General features: G+C 44.5%; 1 protein-coding gene across 2 annotated transcripts in view; it reads right to left on the bottom strand.

Annotated features, from left to right (window-relative positions):
- SPR (G protein-coupled sex peptide receptor) overlaps positions 1 to 15,031 on the bottom strand; it is an 82,084-nt gene that overhangs the window by 57,910 nt on the left and 9,143 nt on the right. For both annotated transcript variants that reach the window (XM_089550591.1, XM_089550592.1), the window contains exon 2: positions 3,667 to 3,713. The gene's annotated coding sequence lies outside the window, so the exon portion shown is untranslated. The remainder of the gene's footprint in view (positions 1 to 3,666; positions 3,714 to 15,031) is intronic.

Genomic DNA, 15,031 nt, shown 5'->3' with positions numbered 1-15,031 from the left:
GAAGGCCTCTCCCATGTCTCTCAAATTAACAATTTTCTTTGCCAACTGTGGCCTCCTTATCTCCGCAGACTTCTTAATCTCATCCGCCCACCTAACGTTCTGCCATCCAGTGCTACGCTTGCCTTCTTTTGTAATCCACACCGTTACCCTTAAGGAGAGCGGTGATCTGGCCTTCGCATTACATGCCCTGGCCAAGCCCATTTGTTCTTCTTGATTTCGGCTAGGATGTCATTAACCCGGGTTTGTTCTCCCAGACACTCTGCCCGCTTCCGGTCTGTTAACGTTACACCTATCATTTTTCTTTCCATAGCTCACTGCGTTGTCCGGAACTTAAGCTGAACGCTTTTCGTTAGCCTCCACTTTTCTGCCCCATAGGTACAGGTGATATATAGCTGTTGCACACTTTTCTCTTGAGGGATATTGGTAAACTGCCATTCATGATATCAGAGAACCTGCCATATACGCTGCACCCCGAAGATTTTTTAATCTCCTAGTGATTTCCCTCTCATGATCCGGGTCAGTGGCCACTACCTGCCCTAAGTAGACGCATGTCTTTACCACTTCCGTCAACTCGCTACCAATTGTGAACTGCTGTTCTCTCGCGAGACTGTTGAACCCTACTTTGGTTTTCTACATGTTAATTTCACTATACCATTCTGCTCTGTCTGTCTAACTCATTGATCGCGCTTTGTAGCTCATTTACTGAGTGACTTAGGAAGGCACTGTAATCAGCGAATCGCAGATTACTTAGGTGTTCTCCATTAACTCTCATCGCCAACTGTTATCAATCCAGGCCTTCAAACACCTGTAAACAGACAGTCATGAGCATTGACGAGATTGTGTCTCCCTGCCTGACACCGTTCCATATTAGAATTTTTTTGCTGACTTTATGAAGTACTATGGTAGCTGTGCAGTCGTTACAGATATCTTCAAGTAATTTCGCATAAGACTCTTCTACACCCTTAATCGGCTATGCCTGCATGACAGCTGAGGTTTCAACTGAGCCAAATGATTTCTGTTAATGAATGAACGCCATATATAGGGGTTGGCTGTATTGTTCGCATTTCTCTATCACCTGACTGAGAGTGTGAATATGGTTGATTGTCGAGTATCCTTTACGAAAGCCTGCCTGATCATCTGGTTGACTGAAGTCTAAGGTTCGCTTGATTCTATTTGCGATTAACTTAGTAAATACCTTGTTGGCAACAGACAGTAAGATGATTCGTCTGTAATTTTTCACGCCCTTGATCTCTCCTTTCTTATGAATTAAAATAATGTTAGCGTTGTTCCCAGCTTCTGGTACGCTCGAAGTCATAATACATTTCGTATACCTGGTGGCTAGTTTTTCTAGCGCAGTCTCCTCTCTGTGCTTCAAAAGATCTGCTGTTAGTTGATCATCACAAGCTGCTTCCCCACTTTGCATTGCTCCTAAGGCCTTCTTTACTTCCGTTTTCGCTAGTCACGAGTTATCCTATCGCTATGCTCTACTGCCGCTCTCATTAAGGTTCTGATTACATTGGCTACTATAGAGATTGGAGTAGAACACTTGTGTAGAGCCGCCATCAACCCTGGCAAATTGTGACCAAATCCGATGTTCAATCACAATTGGGCGCACCCAACACGACTGCGAGCTCTAAATTTGAGTGGGGCCAATGCCAAAATTAATTCCGCCCTCTTCCAAAATTGGACCTTGACCAAATGACCATCGCCATTTGCAACCACAATTGACCGTGCTCTACACGATGGTGGCCTCTAAATCTGGTCCGGACCATTTCCGAAAATTTGGCCTGGGAAAACCCTAAAATTTTACCTTGGACGATTTGGACCAAAACTGATGTCTAACCATAATTCAGTGTCCTGGTGCATCCCGAATTCTGCAAGGTCCCGGAAGTAGAGCATCGCCTTCTTGTTATCGCCATATAGGAGAGAGATCAAAGCTTGCGGTAGCTGGAATGCGACATTGCTCCCACCGAAAGCAAAAACATACGAGGCGATAAACGAAGCAAAGAAGGGAATGAACTTTAAGGTTGATTTACTCAGGTTTTTATTGCAATTGCTATCAGACTCCCCTTCCTTATTCCGTAAAGAATGAAGCAGTGTGATTCTGTTTTTTTTTTCTTTTTCCACATGAATCCTTAGACGTTGAGGAGGGCAAGAAAGCTCTAGATTTTTGTACATTAGTTCTTTAAAGTTCTCTTTATTAGGAACGTTTTCTTTTAAACATGCAAGGTGGAGTTGGCCTTTTATTTGGTCAGGTATTGTATCGGTAAAAATTCCAATATCTTCATGCGAAGAACTATGCTTTATAGAAATATCCTTATATTATTTAACACAACAGATGTGATCTCATCAGACAGTTCATTGAAATGACTGGAAAACAATAGTAGTTAATATAAAATGGAATTCTAAAATTGTCATAAAAAGTTTTATCTTTGAGCGAGATTTGGTTACATTTTATGCATAAATGCACTGTTATGATTGCTGTCTGTGTAAAGCCCAAATAAAAAATAAAAAAGCAGAATAAGTTCCTGTCACGCTTGGCTAAAATGGGTAAAAACCATCAAGCATATCATACACAGCATGACGAATGGTGGGCGGTTCTTTCGTCAACAACAAATTAGGGAATGGAAATGTTATCGAACCTATAATTCCTAAACTGAGCTTCCTAATAACGAGACGATGCATGAATATATAAGAAAAGTTATCGTGTTATACACTTGATATCTACTATTGTATGATTATTCTGGTGCAAGTAGATTTGGTTGCATATACTTTGTATAGAAGTGCTTTGTGCAATTAGGATTTTTTTGTAACACCTCAGGGAAAAACGTAACTACTTTTTGCTGTGTGTGTCAAATTTGTATATTATTGCTGTATTATAGTATCGTGTCATGTCTCTCAATATCAAATGTTCTTTTTTTTTTCTCTGGCACTTATGATAACAAATTTTGTTGTTTCTTTACATTTCACGTACCGCTGCCCATGCCCTCGTGTATTAAGGGTTGCGGTCCGGCACTATGAAGGCGTTATCCGTGCCGAAACACTCAGTATTCTCACAGTAAAATAGGTGTGACGCCTAAAAACTTCACTGTTGCTCTTTAGCTCTTATTTAACAAATGAAGCAAATGAGTGCAGAACGGGCCCATATTTGCTGCACATCAGCATCCAGCGTCGTCTGTTCGCTGCCACCAGCGAACCCAGCGTAGCTCAGTGGAGATATTTTAAACTTCGATTTTTGAGAACGCTAGGAAGCCTCGAGCTGCGAAAGAAATGATCGTGGCCGGCTCTTTGCAATCGCTGCAAAATAATACCTATAAAATGCGTGTTTCCCTCCCAACAACTATTACCGATGGCCATACGAAACAACAGGTTGCACTGAACTTTCAAAATTCTCGCTGAGATTGTGCATGCTCAGCGGCACGTGTCAGTTGATAGCCGCCGTGCAAACTAGAAGAGTTTCTGCAGATTTACTTGCCTTGAACAATGCGGCCGCAGACTCCTCTTTGTTGTAAATCGTGTACCATCAACTTTCAGCCCATTTTTTTCTGATACCGCGTGATGACATTGCTTTCATTGAACGCATTTTAGGCGAAATTGCCTTCATTTGAGCACACAAGCACATGGGAAATAGTTACTTCTCATAAGGAAAAATATTGTGTTTCTCACCGATTAGGAGGTTGAAGTCTTCCTGGTGCGTTGTCATGCGTGACCGCCTGTGAAAAGAGAGAGTGAAAAACAATCTAATCATTCTGATTGGAATTCAAATGCAAAAAGTGAACATCGCCGAACTTCCACTTTACAATTGTCGCCAGCTATTCGTCCCTGTTGCCAGCTTTCTGTCTCTGTTTAGTTGCACACGTCTGTTATCAGATGAATGGGTAAATAATTTGAAAAGCGTATCATAAGTGTACTTTGCATAGATACAATTAGCACAGGTAGTAAATTGTAAAAGTCACGTATAGGTGATCGTGTGGTACCGGGAAAACTTAATTTTTCAAAGCATTCCGTAACAGCGAGATGAAATCTGCATGATGAAACTTCTTTCCACAGTGACTCATTGATTACTCACCGGCGGTCTCCATTAGACTGTGTAAAATAACATGCAAATAACATTCACAGACAGGGGCTCAGTGCAAAACAAGAAAGTACTACCCGCCGGACGCCTGATGCTGCCACAGCGCTCAATTTGATGCATCGACAGCATATGTGTCAAAAAAAAAGCTAAGGTGAAAATTTCTCGGCAATAAAATAACTGCATCTTTTAAGAAGTTACACCGCGTGCTCGAAAATGGAAATAATTTCAAAGAAAACATGAAAATAAAAACTCGGGCACTTCGCTCTAGCTTTACACTTGCTAAGAATCACTGCCATTTGTTATATATACTTTAGTACAACACCCTTAAAACAGTACCATGAAGAAACCCCCCCCCCCCCCCCCCCCGCCCCGTCAATGTTGATTGTTATTTTCTCTATGCAAAATCTATAGTTACTGTAGAGAAAATTGTCTGCCTGACAATGACATTTCATTGAGCCACAGTGAATGCTTTTTCGTCTACGCGTGTCAGGCATGACAATTTCGAAACGAACTCACATTGGAGATGGTAGTGAGAGGACAAGCAGATGTTTTCTTGACACATACAAAGTTAACAAGGAAGGGGAATGCCTTTTATTTTCGCCAGGCTTTTCGTTCTTGACCATAAATACTGCCGACAAATGAACAACAAACAGGAAGAAGGACGCATACGAGCCTGGGAAGCCTCGTGTACGTCCTTCTTCCTGTGTGGTGCTTATTTGTCGGCTGTATTTCTGGTCACGTTCCACCAACTAGCTCAAAAACGAATTCTTGTACAGCGTATTTCGTTCTTCCATGCTGCTTAATGCCTTTATCCTAGTTCTTCCGGTCAACGCAGCCAGTCATACAATGCCACTTGTTGCAGCAGGACGCGCGGTCTTTAAAGCCCCCGTTCGCTCTCTCCCCACGCTCCACACCACCGGGTTCATATCTGCTGAGCCGGCCTATTCCTTTTCACAGTTTTGTATTTCAACCTGTTAATCTTCTTTAACAGCTATCATGCCTCGAGCCTCGACAAGATTTAGGCTCACCATCACTGTATAATTCCCAATTTACTCCCTCCTTTTCCTGACCGGGCTTTGGTCCTCACAACGAAGAGCCTGTTTAAACCCCGTCAGTGATGAGCGCTTTGCCCAAACGAAGACAAGCTGTCTTGTTGTACGTTGGTAAGAGCCCTGAGGCTTTCTCTTCTCTTGTTCACTTCGTGTCTTTCACATTCGAAATGCACGCTTTAAACGTACAAATGGGAATCCACTACCCCGCGCCACATTATTATCGCAAATGGCATGGATGGCCTTGGAGGACCACGCGACCCAACTAAAACACAGAGGAAACTATAAACTTTCTTTGTTCCGTCGTTTCGGAAACCCTACTGAAGCGAAAATGGCTGCGCTCTGAGCCGGTTATTGCCGCTCTGGGAACAATGTTCAATTCAAAAAGATAACGCTCACCAAGACTTTTTTTATAAAAATAGTCGGAAGTAGAGAGATAAGAAAGCGAACTCTACGTGCCAACAGATATGTTTTCGTGGTGTTTAGCGGCATTGTATGCAAGTTGAAACTATTTTTACGGTTTTTCTTCAGCCAGTTGAAAAAGCTGCGCTCTGCTATCTCAGAAGAACGGCTGCGCTAACTTTAATAAAAAAAGAAGACTCAAGACAAGTTAGCGATATTACTTGCAGGATTTTATGTTACTTGTTCTGAAGGCAGTCGGTGTCGCTCAAAATTATCTTCCTCTCAGAAACTTTTGTTCGACGTTCAGAACATTTCCTAATAGGCTAAGGGCCAAAAATAAAACCGTCAAAGTTTTCTGTAAATAAATAAAAGAACGGACATTTACATGGTTCAGAAATGAAAGTGGATTACATGTGTATGTTTTGTTAGGATGCACACTTCGACTTGGAAGCTGAAAAAAGTATTCGCGAAATTACCTGCATGAAAGCAACGTAAAATCGGCGTTTTCTTTTGGCGAACCCAAACATGGACAATAAAAATTTATTCCAGGGGTCCTTAGCGTGTCCCGAACCTATTTACACATCCGTATAAGAAATATATTCTCACAGGGCCCGCATATACTCATCACTTCCAGAGGTAAAAATACCTGCACGCGAGTACACGAAGTCATGTTTGTTCAACCATTCGCCGACATAAAGGTAAGCTAAACACGGATATAAGCGTTGGCACATTTCCTGCATTCCTAGATTAGATACAGATGTGCTCTGCTGGCCTGGTCCAGAGTACTGCTCTGAGCGAATGAAGTTGTTACTGCTCCTAACTCTATGCGGCAGCTCACGGCCGCACTGCACCAACGGTTAGGTGAGTATTCAGTGCTGAACATGATCTGCGAAGCCAGATGAAATTGCCGAAGCCAGATGAAATAAGCTAGTAGAAATAAGCCCGGGCCAGTCTATTGTCGTTATTTGTTCTTGTGTTAGCCCCTGACGGACAAACAGATGCAGCTAACTTCGCGCGCAGTACTTTAAGACGAGGTCCAGTATCACCGGCTGTCTTCTGCGGCCAACTTTTAGGGGCCTGCATTCCAAAGGCACAGATGACAGGCATGTGTAGTTCGATGTCCAGTAGTAGCCAAGAGGCCGATGCACCGCGGTCGCTGCGGTGTCTATTGGCTGAACGTGACAGGTCTGCAACTGTCGGCGCAGATCACTCGCGCTGTCAGAACGTGCACCGGAAGGGCTCCCACAGACTCGCATCTTGCTCAAACATATGCTTCCACCTTCCAGTTTCACTCAGTGCCTCTAAAGCGCGGCGATCGATAACGGTGTGCTCGACGGCAACTGCTCTTGCAGTTAGGGTGCCCACGGACTCCGACGGCTTTGCCCCAGAGAAATTCTCTCATTCCACTGCCGCCCTAAAACCGGTCGGCATTAATACTTATTGCACCTCAATTGATTCGTGTTGAAACTTTTGGATCACTGAACGCAAGTCGTTATGTACACCACTAAACACTCCCCTCTACACTAAGTACAACCAAATAGGTTATACCGAAATTCTTCGTCAAAGAAATCTCTTCCCACTTAGCAGACGTGGGAAGTCTGTTAAGTAAGTTGCCTGAACCAAAATTTTAACTTAACCTTCGCATCTTTTTGCAGTATGGCCTGAAATAACGCCCTTCATATGACTCTTTCACCACTATATATAAATATTATGTCATTGTTATATTGGCGTATGATGTAGCCGAAGAACAATGGACGCTGTTTAATATTGCAGTGCGCTAGCCATTCTGCATGCGTTTTGCAAAAAAACAAAGAAAAAAATGCAAACTTCATGCAATAAAAAAGGAATTCTGTTCTGAGCCCACTACAAGCAGTCGTCATTTTATCTTCTCGTATTTTGCAGAATGTTGCACTCGACGTTTGTTAACACGTAAAAAGCGAAATCTAAAAAAATGTACTGACCGCGGTCCACTGTCTTCCTCAGAAGCGCTATTTGCACACTTCAAAATAGGTACGACATTCTTTTCGGGATGCTGAATTAGTTTTACGAATGTTTGTTTTAATCAAACACTTTGAGCTGGTCGTTTCACATGTGGTTCATTTGGTATTATTACCACAACCGCGCATACGGTCTTCTGGTGTATTCGCTAAACTTGGAATTACAAGGAAATCGGGCTAATAGCACCGAAGCTGGCTCTGATGCTAGCTATTTACTTTTTTTCCAGGATGGTGGCAAACGGTCATTTTCCATTGATGTCTCCGATGCGCTTGAAAAGATTCGTTGGCGGCTATCGAGGGAGGATAAGATCCTCGGAAAAGGGACCAGCGAAAAAAACACCCCGGACAAGAGTCATCCGTCTTTTTTTCGCTGGTTCTTTTTCCTAGTAGATACAAACGAATTGACCCAGTAATCCATTCTTCTGAACTTCCTCGAACTGTGGTTGCAGCAGTCGGCGGCCCTCTAGGCTTACAAAGCACCGTTTCATTACCTGAGAGCGCCGTGCTTGCGTGAATAATTGTGCTTCTTATCCCTTCCCTTCTTACCCCGTAGAGCGTGGTAGCCAACCGGTACACGCTTTTGGTTAACTTTCCTGCCTTCTCTCTTTATCTTTCTTCTTCAAACTATGGTGTCAGAGTGGGAAAGCTATATATATAGGGTGCGCCACGAGAACCGCCTCATAAAAGTGCGAAACCAGGTTTGAATACCATCTCAAATCTTAAAACAAAAGCTGGACTACGCGTACAATGGTTTGGAAGGTTATTATGCGAAAATGGATACTTTAGTGTTCTTCCGTCGTTGCATGCTAATTTTCCCAGAGCGCAGCTAGCCACTGGAGGCGCTCTCTATAAAGGCCGCGCATTACGTAAGAAATTAGGACTTTTAACGGCACTCGCACCAACACCTCTCAGCTCGTAGACGTAAAAACACGTTCAGAATGAGTTAGCAGCCTCAAAATGCATTTAGACGCGTTGTTACAGACACTTTGGACAAACTAAATTTCTGGTTGGACAGATTATGATATGCAGTGGAAAGGGGCCTTCCCACAGCGTTGGGTAGCCAAGCGGAATCGCCGTCTCGTTAACATCACCGCCTTCTTAATTTCGCTCTCGCTGGCGGAAAGTCGAAGAGGAAAAAAAAACGTCTGCTAGAGGAGCCCAGAACGTGCAAGTTATCGTTCAAACACGCGCCTACACGACTTCGACGCAGCGGCCTAATGAGCTGGCCTTGGCCGCAACATACTGGTCCAATAATGAGTTTTGGGAACGAGGCCACGTCTGAGTTTAACCAAAAGATGCGCGCGGCACTTCGTGGTGCATGTTCATGCTAAGGGCTTCACTCTAAATGCCATATTATGCATTTTGTTTCAAAAGAAGAAAAAGCTTGTGTTCGCCAAGCAAGTTTCCGAGTCAGGCCTGACGATAACTGACACATAACTGCTCCCCTTTAAATGCCATATTATGTATTTTGTTTCAAAAGAAGCCGAAGCTTGTGTTCGCCAAGCAAGTTTCCGAGTCAGGCCTGACGATAACTGCCACATAACTGCTCCCCTTTGATGGCGTGTGGTGCTCAGGAAAACGATACAGTGAAGGGCGTTACGAGCACCGTGTAGGATGAAACAATGATTTACTAAGCTAGGCTAGGCTAATGAGTTTCTAAGTGCCAAATCTATACTCTAGCTTATGAGGCGCGCTGCAATGGACTTCTTGGGATTAGTTTCGGACCTCTCGGGTGTCCTTATCGAGATCCGAAACCTGAACAGAGCATAATTTTCCCATTTCACGCTCACTGAAATGCGGCTGTGATCGGTCCTGCGAACTCTTGATGCGCAGTGGAACGCCACTGCGGCAGAAAGCAAAAAAAAAAAAAGATATTTTGAGATCCTGCGAAAACTACGCACTAAGACAAAGAAACAAAGGAGGCAGGAAATGGTCCAAGATTCTTGAAGAATTGTGAATGCGTTGCTTAATCTGTTTGCAACAAAGATAACTGCAAGAAAAAAATTTAAAAAAGAAATAATAAAGCTTATACAAACAGACAATCAACAAGGACTGTTCCGGATACCGTTTTTAATGATGATTAGAGCAGGAGAAAAATGACTGGTGGTTTAGCATTGCTATAAGCACGAAATACTATGCGAAATCACAGTTTTTAGCAGGTGAACACCACCGCCAGGTACCTTAAAGCGCGAATGAAGTGTCCACTGGTCCAAAGAACCAGTTATGCGCGTCTTGAACTTTTTCACCTTCAGTGCCAATTTACCCAACGTACGACGGCGGCCAACGACCTAGTGCCGCGTTTCGGTTTCTGCAGCAAAGCTCTGAACGCGTATTGTCCTGGTGCCGTGTTTCTGCCACAGCGTTCTCCACGCCAACGAATGCAGCGCACATCAATCTGCCGCTATCGTTCCATAGCTTACGCTCGAATATTAGTTTGATAGTTGCATTAGTTGATGATGCGGACGGTGTGCAATGCACAGCGCGAGAGTGTGTTGCCGTTTAACACGAGGGGTGTTTGGCTGCGGAGATAGCCTAGCGAGTTGAAACCTAGTCGCGGATATTTATCTGATTTATTTTCATTTCTTTCTTTCGCTTCGCAAAAACCCGGACACATCGCAAGCCCACAAACACTGCAAGATCTTGATCGGGGTTTACCCATCGCAATGCTGCTTTCGCACGGAAATACCTGTGTATTTCATGCTTGCCACGAAAGGTTAGCAGAAAGAACTTGGTGTACTCAGGGATGTCTGTTAGAGTCAATGGCTTTGCTTGTGCAGCGTGACCTGAAAACTGTCTCTTGGTCATGCGAACGTCTTCGTCTGCTTCGTCTTCTTTTCGGGTGCTAAGTCTATTGAACCCGACTGATAAGTACAAATGAAAATATTTTTATGCACACTGTCTTAACGATATGCTTTTCCGTCTTTGTTTTTTTAAGTAGCGTCGTGTATTGCTACCCCACAAATTTCTCCTTTCTCCGTTGGCACCACCACTTTCAAATCAGCAGCACACGTCTTCAGGCCTTTACCGTTCGATAAGCATCGGCTGTGAAATTCAACGATGATTTTCAGCCACGTACCCGCGCGTGCAATCTGCAAGGAAAATCTACCGGAACTTCTCTGCCAGTGACCGTTTTAAAGTGCCACTGGTGGCGTTCGTTAAAAAAGCCCACACCGTTTCTGTGCACTCATTCCAACCTGAGGTAGGTAGAGAAGGAGCCGCACGACAACGCTCTATCGATCTTGGTCACAGCGTATCTCCTCCTTGCACGACACGCCTTCAGTCAAGCGGCATCCTAAGCGTGTACAATAGGTCCGACCGTCCAGAGCCTTCGCTCAAATGGAGAGTATGTCGTGGATCGAAGGAGTGCATTTTGTTCTGTTTTGTTAAGCTGAGCGACGACGTCTGCCTGCCTTTGTCCACTAACGGCGTTCAAGCTTGCCCATCCTTCAATTAGTGGACATCTGTGCAAATAGACGCCGCCGCACTTTCGCTAAGTGCACCCGTTGGGGTGTAAAGTCCGTCATTAATGATATTCATGTTTTCACCATACCTTCGGGTCTCTGCAGCGATGGTTTGCTTCGAGTTTAGTTTTTCGCACAAGATTAGTATTGACGCCAAACTAGAAGAAAACAAAAGAAGATGCTGCCAGGTGTTTTGAACCAGGCTTGCAAAGTGGGCCTGTGTGTCTCCTGAATAGACAACTTTAAATCTTAGGTTACTTGTTGCATAGCGTGGTGAGAAACCAGCACACAGATATAGAGGACGGTGGGTGCAAGCATCACAGGACAGGTGGTCCACTTTCAGTTAAGACTTAAAAAGAATGCTTTCTGCTCTCACGAAGAGAGAGACAAATCTATTCCTCAGCACGAAGAAACGAACCCGCGCGAATTGTGACGAGCCATGGTAAGGATTCAAAAGGAAAAAAAAACAAGAAAAAATCAGGAACATTTTTTTAAGTACAGTGGTTTAAAAGTTCTTTTTTTTTTCAGGCCGTTCTTTTCCTCTCCGCATGCCATCACATTTTTCAGGAACTGGGCAAGAGCCGCAATACTTGAGGAGGAGCGGGGGAGGAAACCACTTTATTATCATAAATTAATAGCCAGCCAAGATGACGCAATAGATGCGGGGATAGGTGGACAGTCCTAACGTGGCTGAGTGAAGCAGGTTGATCTCTCAAGCAGTCGATGTAGAATATCACCTGTGGCCCCTGTATAAGTGCCCAACCGCAGCTGGCAGGTATCGAGTATATCGAGTATATCGAGTATATCGAGTAGCCTTCAGAGGCGGCGCAGGCAGCCTAGTACTTAGCGTACTGCTTGTACATGCCGCTACCTTATTTATTCTTTTGGCTACAAAACCTTTAGTTTACTATCGCTGGATCTCGCAGGCGTGGACGGTGTCACCTGATGTCCGCTTAGAGAAGCCGCACCAGACAACGTCTTCTAAATAACCTCAAAAGTAAAGGAGTTTGTTCATATCACTACTCCAGACATTGATTCTCAGAATGGTGCAGCTACGTGGATACATTAAAATTCGATTTCTTCCTTGACATGCTTCAAAACATTGAATATACTTTTTTGGGCTGTGAATGTGGTGGAAGGGGAAATTCCATTTGCCTATACATTTCGGCTAACGGTTAACAATCCGCAGTTCTAAGCTTTCCATCAGTACAAGATTTGTGTGCGTATTGGGCTTGTCGGAAATTCTCAAGATGTTGGGCTTGTCCGAAATTCTCTCTGAAATGAATGCATGGTGCCCTACTTCAATATACTAATCAGTGAAATCCAAGAGAAACGAGGGAAATATGAAGCAGCGCTCTATCTTGAAACCACGCTGGGGAAGCTACAAACGCCACCATTAAAATGTAGCAGTTAACTTCAATAATGCACACTTCAGATCATGTCGTGGACTTAGCCACCATTTGCAATGTAGAACTCTCGAACTTACGATACAAAACTCCCAGTGCTGCCAATGTAACCGGTACGTGTAAATTAAATACTATCTGTTACACTAGTGCTCCAAATCTGAGAGAGGCGTGTGAAGATGTGCACTGCGAGTTGCTGTATATCGTTTTTTCACATTCATACCACTGTTCTCCCACTTTCCCAGAAAGTATGAGCGTGCGCATCCTCTAAACCGCACTCGGACGTCTACTCGAGCTGTCTCGGAGGGGCAATACAAGATCTTCGAAAGCGCTCTTTTGAGAACCTCATCACTTTTACGGTAAGAATTGCAGCACCAACGAGTGCCTTGCATAAAAGATGTCAAGTCAGCGAAGCTTTCTTAGCTGAATCGTCCCTCTCTCTCCCAGGCGTAACGTCATGCGGCATTTTCATAATGCCCGAAATACCGACATCTGGCCCATTCCGAAGTTCCGCAGGGTTGCGGCTCTGTGTGCGAGCTGCGTAAGCTGTGTGGTTTTTCGTGATATCCGCGGAAAGACAGGTCAGAATGAATTTTGTATGAGTTCCTTCCAACATGAAGTTTCATCAGATCGCTGTTCATTATTTATGAATCGCAACTTCTAGGCAATAAGGAGAGAGACGAGTTACGGAATAAGAGCAAAGCACAACGGGGATGCCGTACCGCATTAGGGCTGATGGATTGGGTCCGAATCAAAGTTAACCCGCCGTGCCTGCTGAGTGTGTTTGGCGTTCGTCTGCTGACCCCTAGGTCTTGGGATTGAATCCGGGCCGCGGCGGCCTCAAAATACAAAAACGTCCTTGTGCTGTGCAATGTCAGCACTCGTTAAAGAACTTCAGCTGGTATAATTGCAGTCGGAGTCCGCCACTTCGACTTTCCTCATAGCCCATGGGTAGCTTCGGGACGTTAAACGCCACATACCATACCATACCATACCATACCATACCATACCATACCATACCATACCATACCATACCATACCATACCATACCATACCATACCATACCATACCATACCATACGATGCCATAACATACCACTACCGCAGATCAATGTGAAATACACGAAGGAGGTGATCACTGAGCGAAAGGGTACAGTACTTGTGCAGGGCAGTAATGAAAGTACGAAAACTACGAGTTTTAATAATTGCGGCAGCGCGTGGAAAATTTTCCTATCTACATTTTTGTTTTCGAGTCTAAAAGCTTCATTTCACTGAATACGTGCAAGCATGCGACAGTAGTACAACCTGAACAAGCCTGTTTAAAAATGCGCTAAGTATTTTCCGCGCAAACAGACCCTTGCTGATTTCTCTCAGGCGGTTGTAACACTGGAACGTCCCATGCATGCAAGACGCTAATCGGGAATGATTAAAGCCGGTATTGCGCTGTGCATCAGAACTAGAGCTTCGGCACAATTTGGAACTCGCGAGCATGCCGGCTATAGCCTTTTGCACTAGATCTTTCGTTTCTCCAACAGGTTGCTAAAAAGAGATTGTTCGCGCATGTTAACGACGGAAAATACAAGTGGCGGATGAGGCAAGATTACTTGCAGAAACGTGAGTTGACAGGCTACTTGCGCTTGCAGTGCTAACAATGCGCGAGGAAGAGTCCATATTATTGAATGTGTTTACGCATGTAGTAGCCAAAGCCTTGAAAGGGATTTGAAAAAAGTGATATAAGTTATGATTAATACAGGCGTAAAATTAGTGCATTCTCCCAAGTGCGGCAGAAGTAGATGTACAAAAGAAAAGTAAATATGAATGGTTTCCTTTTATACTAACATTGGTTACTGCCGAATTAAGATGCGTAAAGCCAGGCTGCGGCACTCTACCACTATATTTTCGCTAATATAGTTTGTTAGGAGGGACACGCGATTAAAACACCGTGTATTGTTCAGAAGAAGAGCCGCAAGTAACACACCAAGATGCCACTGCAAATAGCGAGGCAAATCATTCTGAAAGACTCAACGTTTATCACCTTTTCCCGTAAAGACCGTCTGTATTCTTCGGAAAGAGGGGCGCCAAGATCATTCCCGTATCGATATGTTTTTTAAGGAAGATGAGATAAGACCTTCAGCGTCCCAGCCGCCATCTCGACGCGCACACATGCCTTGTCACCCGCCAGCGGAATCGAAAACAGGTAGTGCTGTACCGGCAAAAAGTAAAGTCTGAACGTGAAAGATATCCGCTCTGAAATGTAGTGAAAGACGTGCACTGGCATTGATCGTGCGCACGTGTCTGTACACGTCTCCCGCCGGTGTGCTGTTTCTCACACTCATTTATCCTTTGCTTCTCACCAGGTTTCGACTTCGTTGGAAGTTGGCACGTTGAGGAGCGTAAATACGCGTTCGGCACGGATTTCCGCGCACCCTACGCTTTCTTTCCAAGTTAAGACGCCGCCGTCACGGCAAGCTGTGTCCGCAGACTTCCGGCCAGCCATCGCAGAAGCACATTGGTATGCATTTATGCGCAACGCGAACTGCACACCGACTGCAGCTCTCCAGGGCGTACAGCGTCTGTCGCTGCGCCGGTGGGCCGCCGTCCCAGCGCCGTTACTTTGACGAGCCGGTCTGAGGCAGCCAAGCGAA

The sequence above is a fragment of the Amblyomma mixtum genome, chromosome 6 (assembly GCF_055824585.1).
Source record: "Amblyomma mixtum isolate Tamu chromosome 6, ASM5582458v1, whole genome shotgun sequence".
Taxonomy (NCBI): domain Eukaryota; kingdom Metazoa; phylum Arthropoda; class Arachnida; order Ixodida; family Ixodidae; genus Amblyomma; species Amblyomma mixtum.
This window is presented reverse-complemented; position numbering and strand designations above follow the sequence as displayed.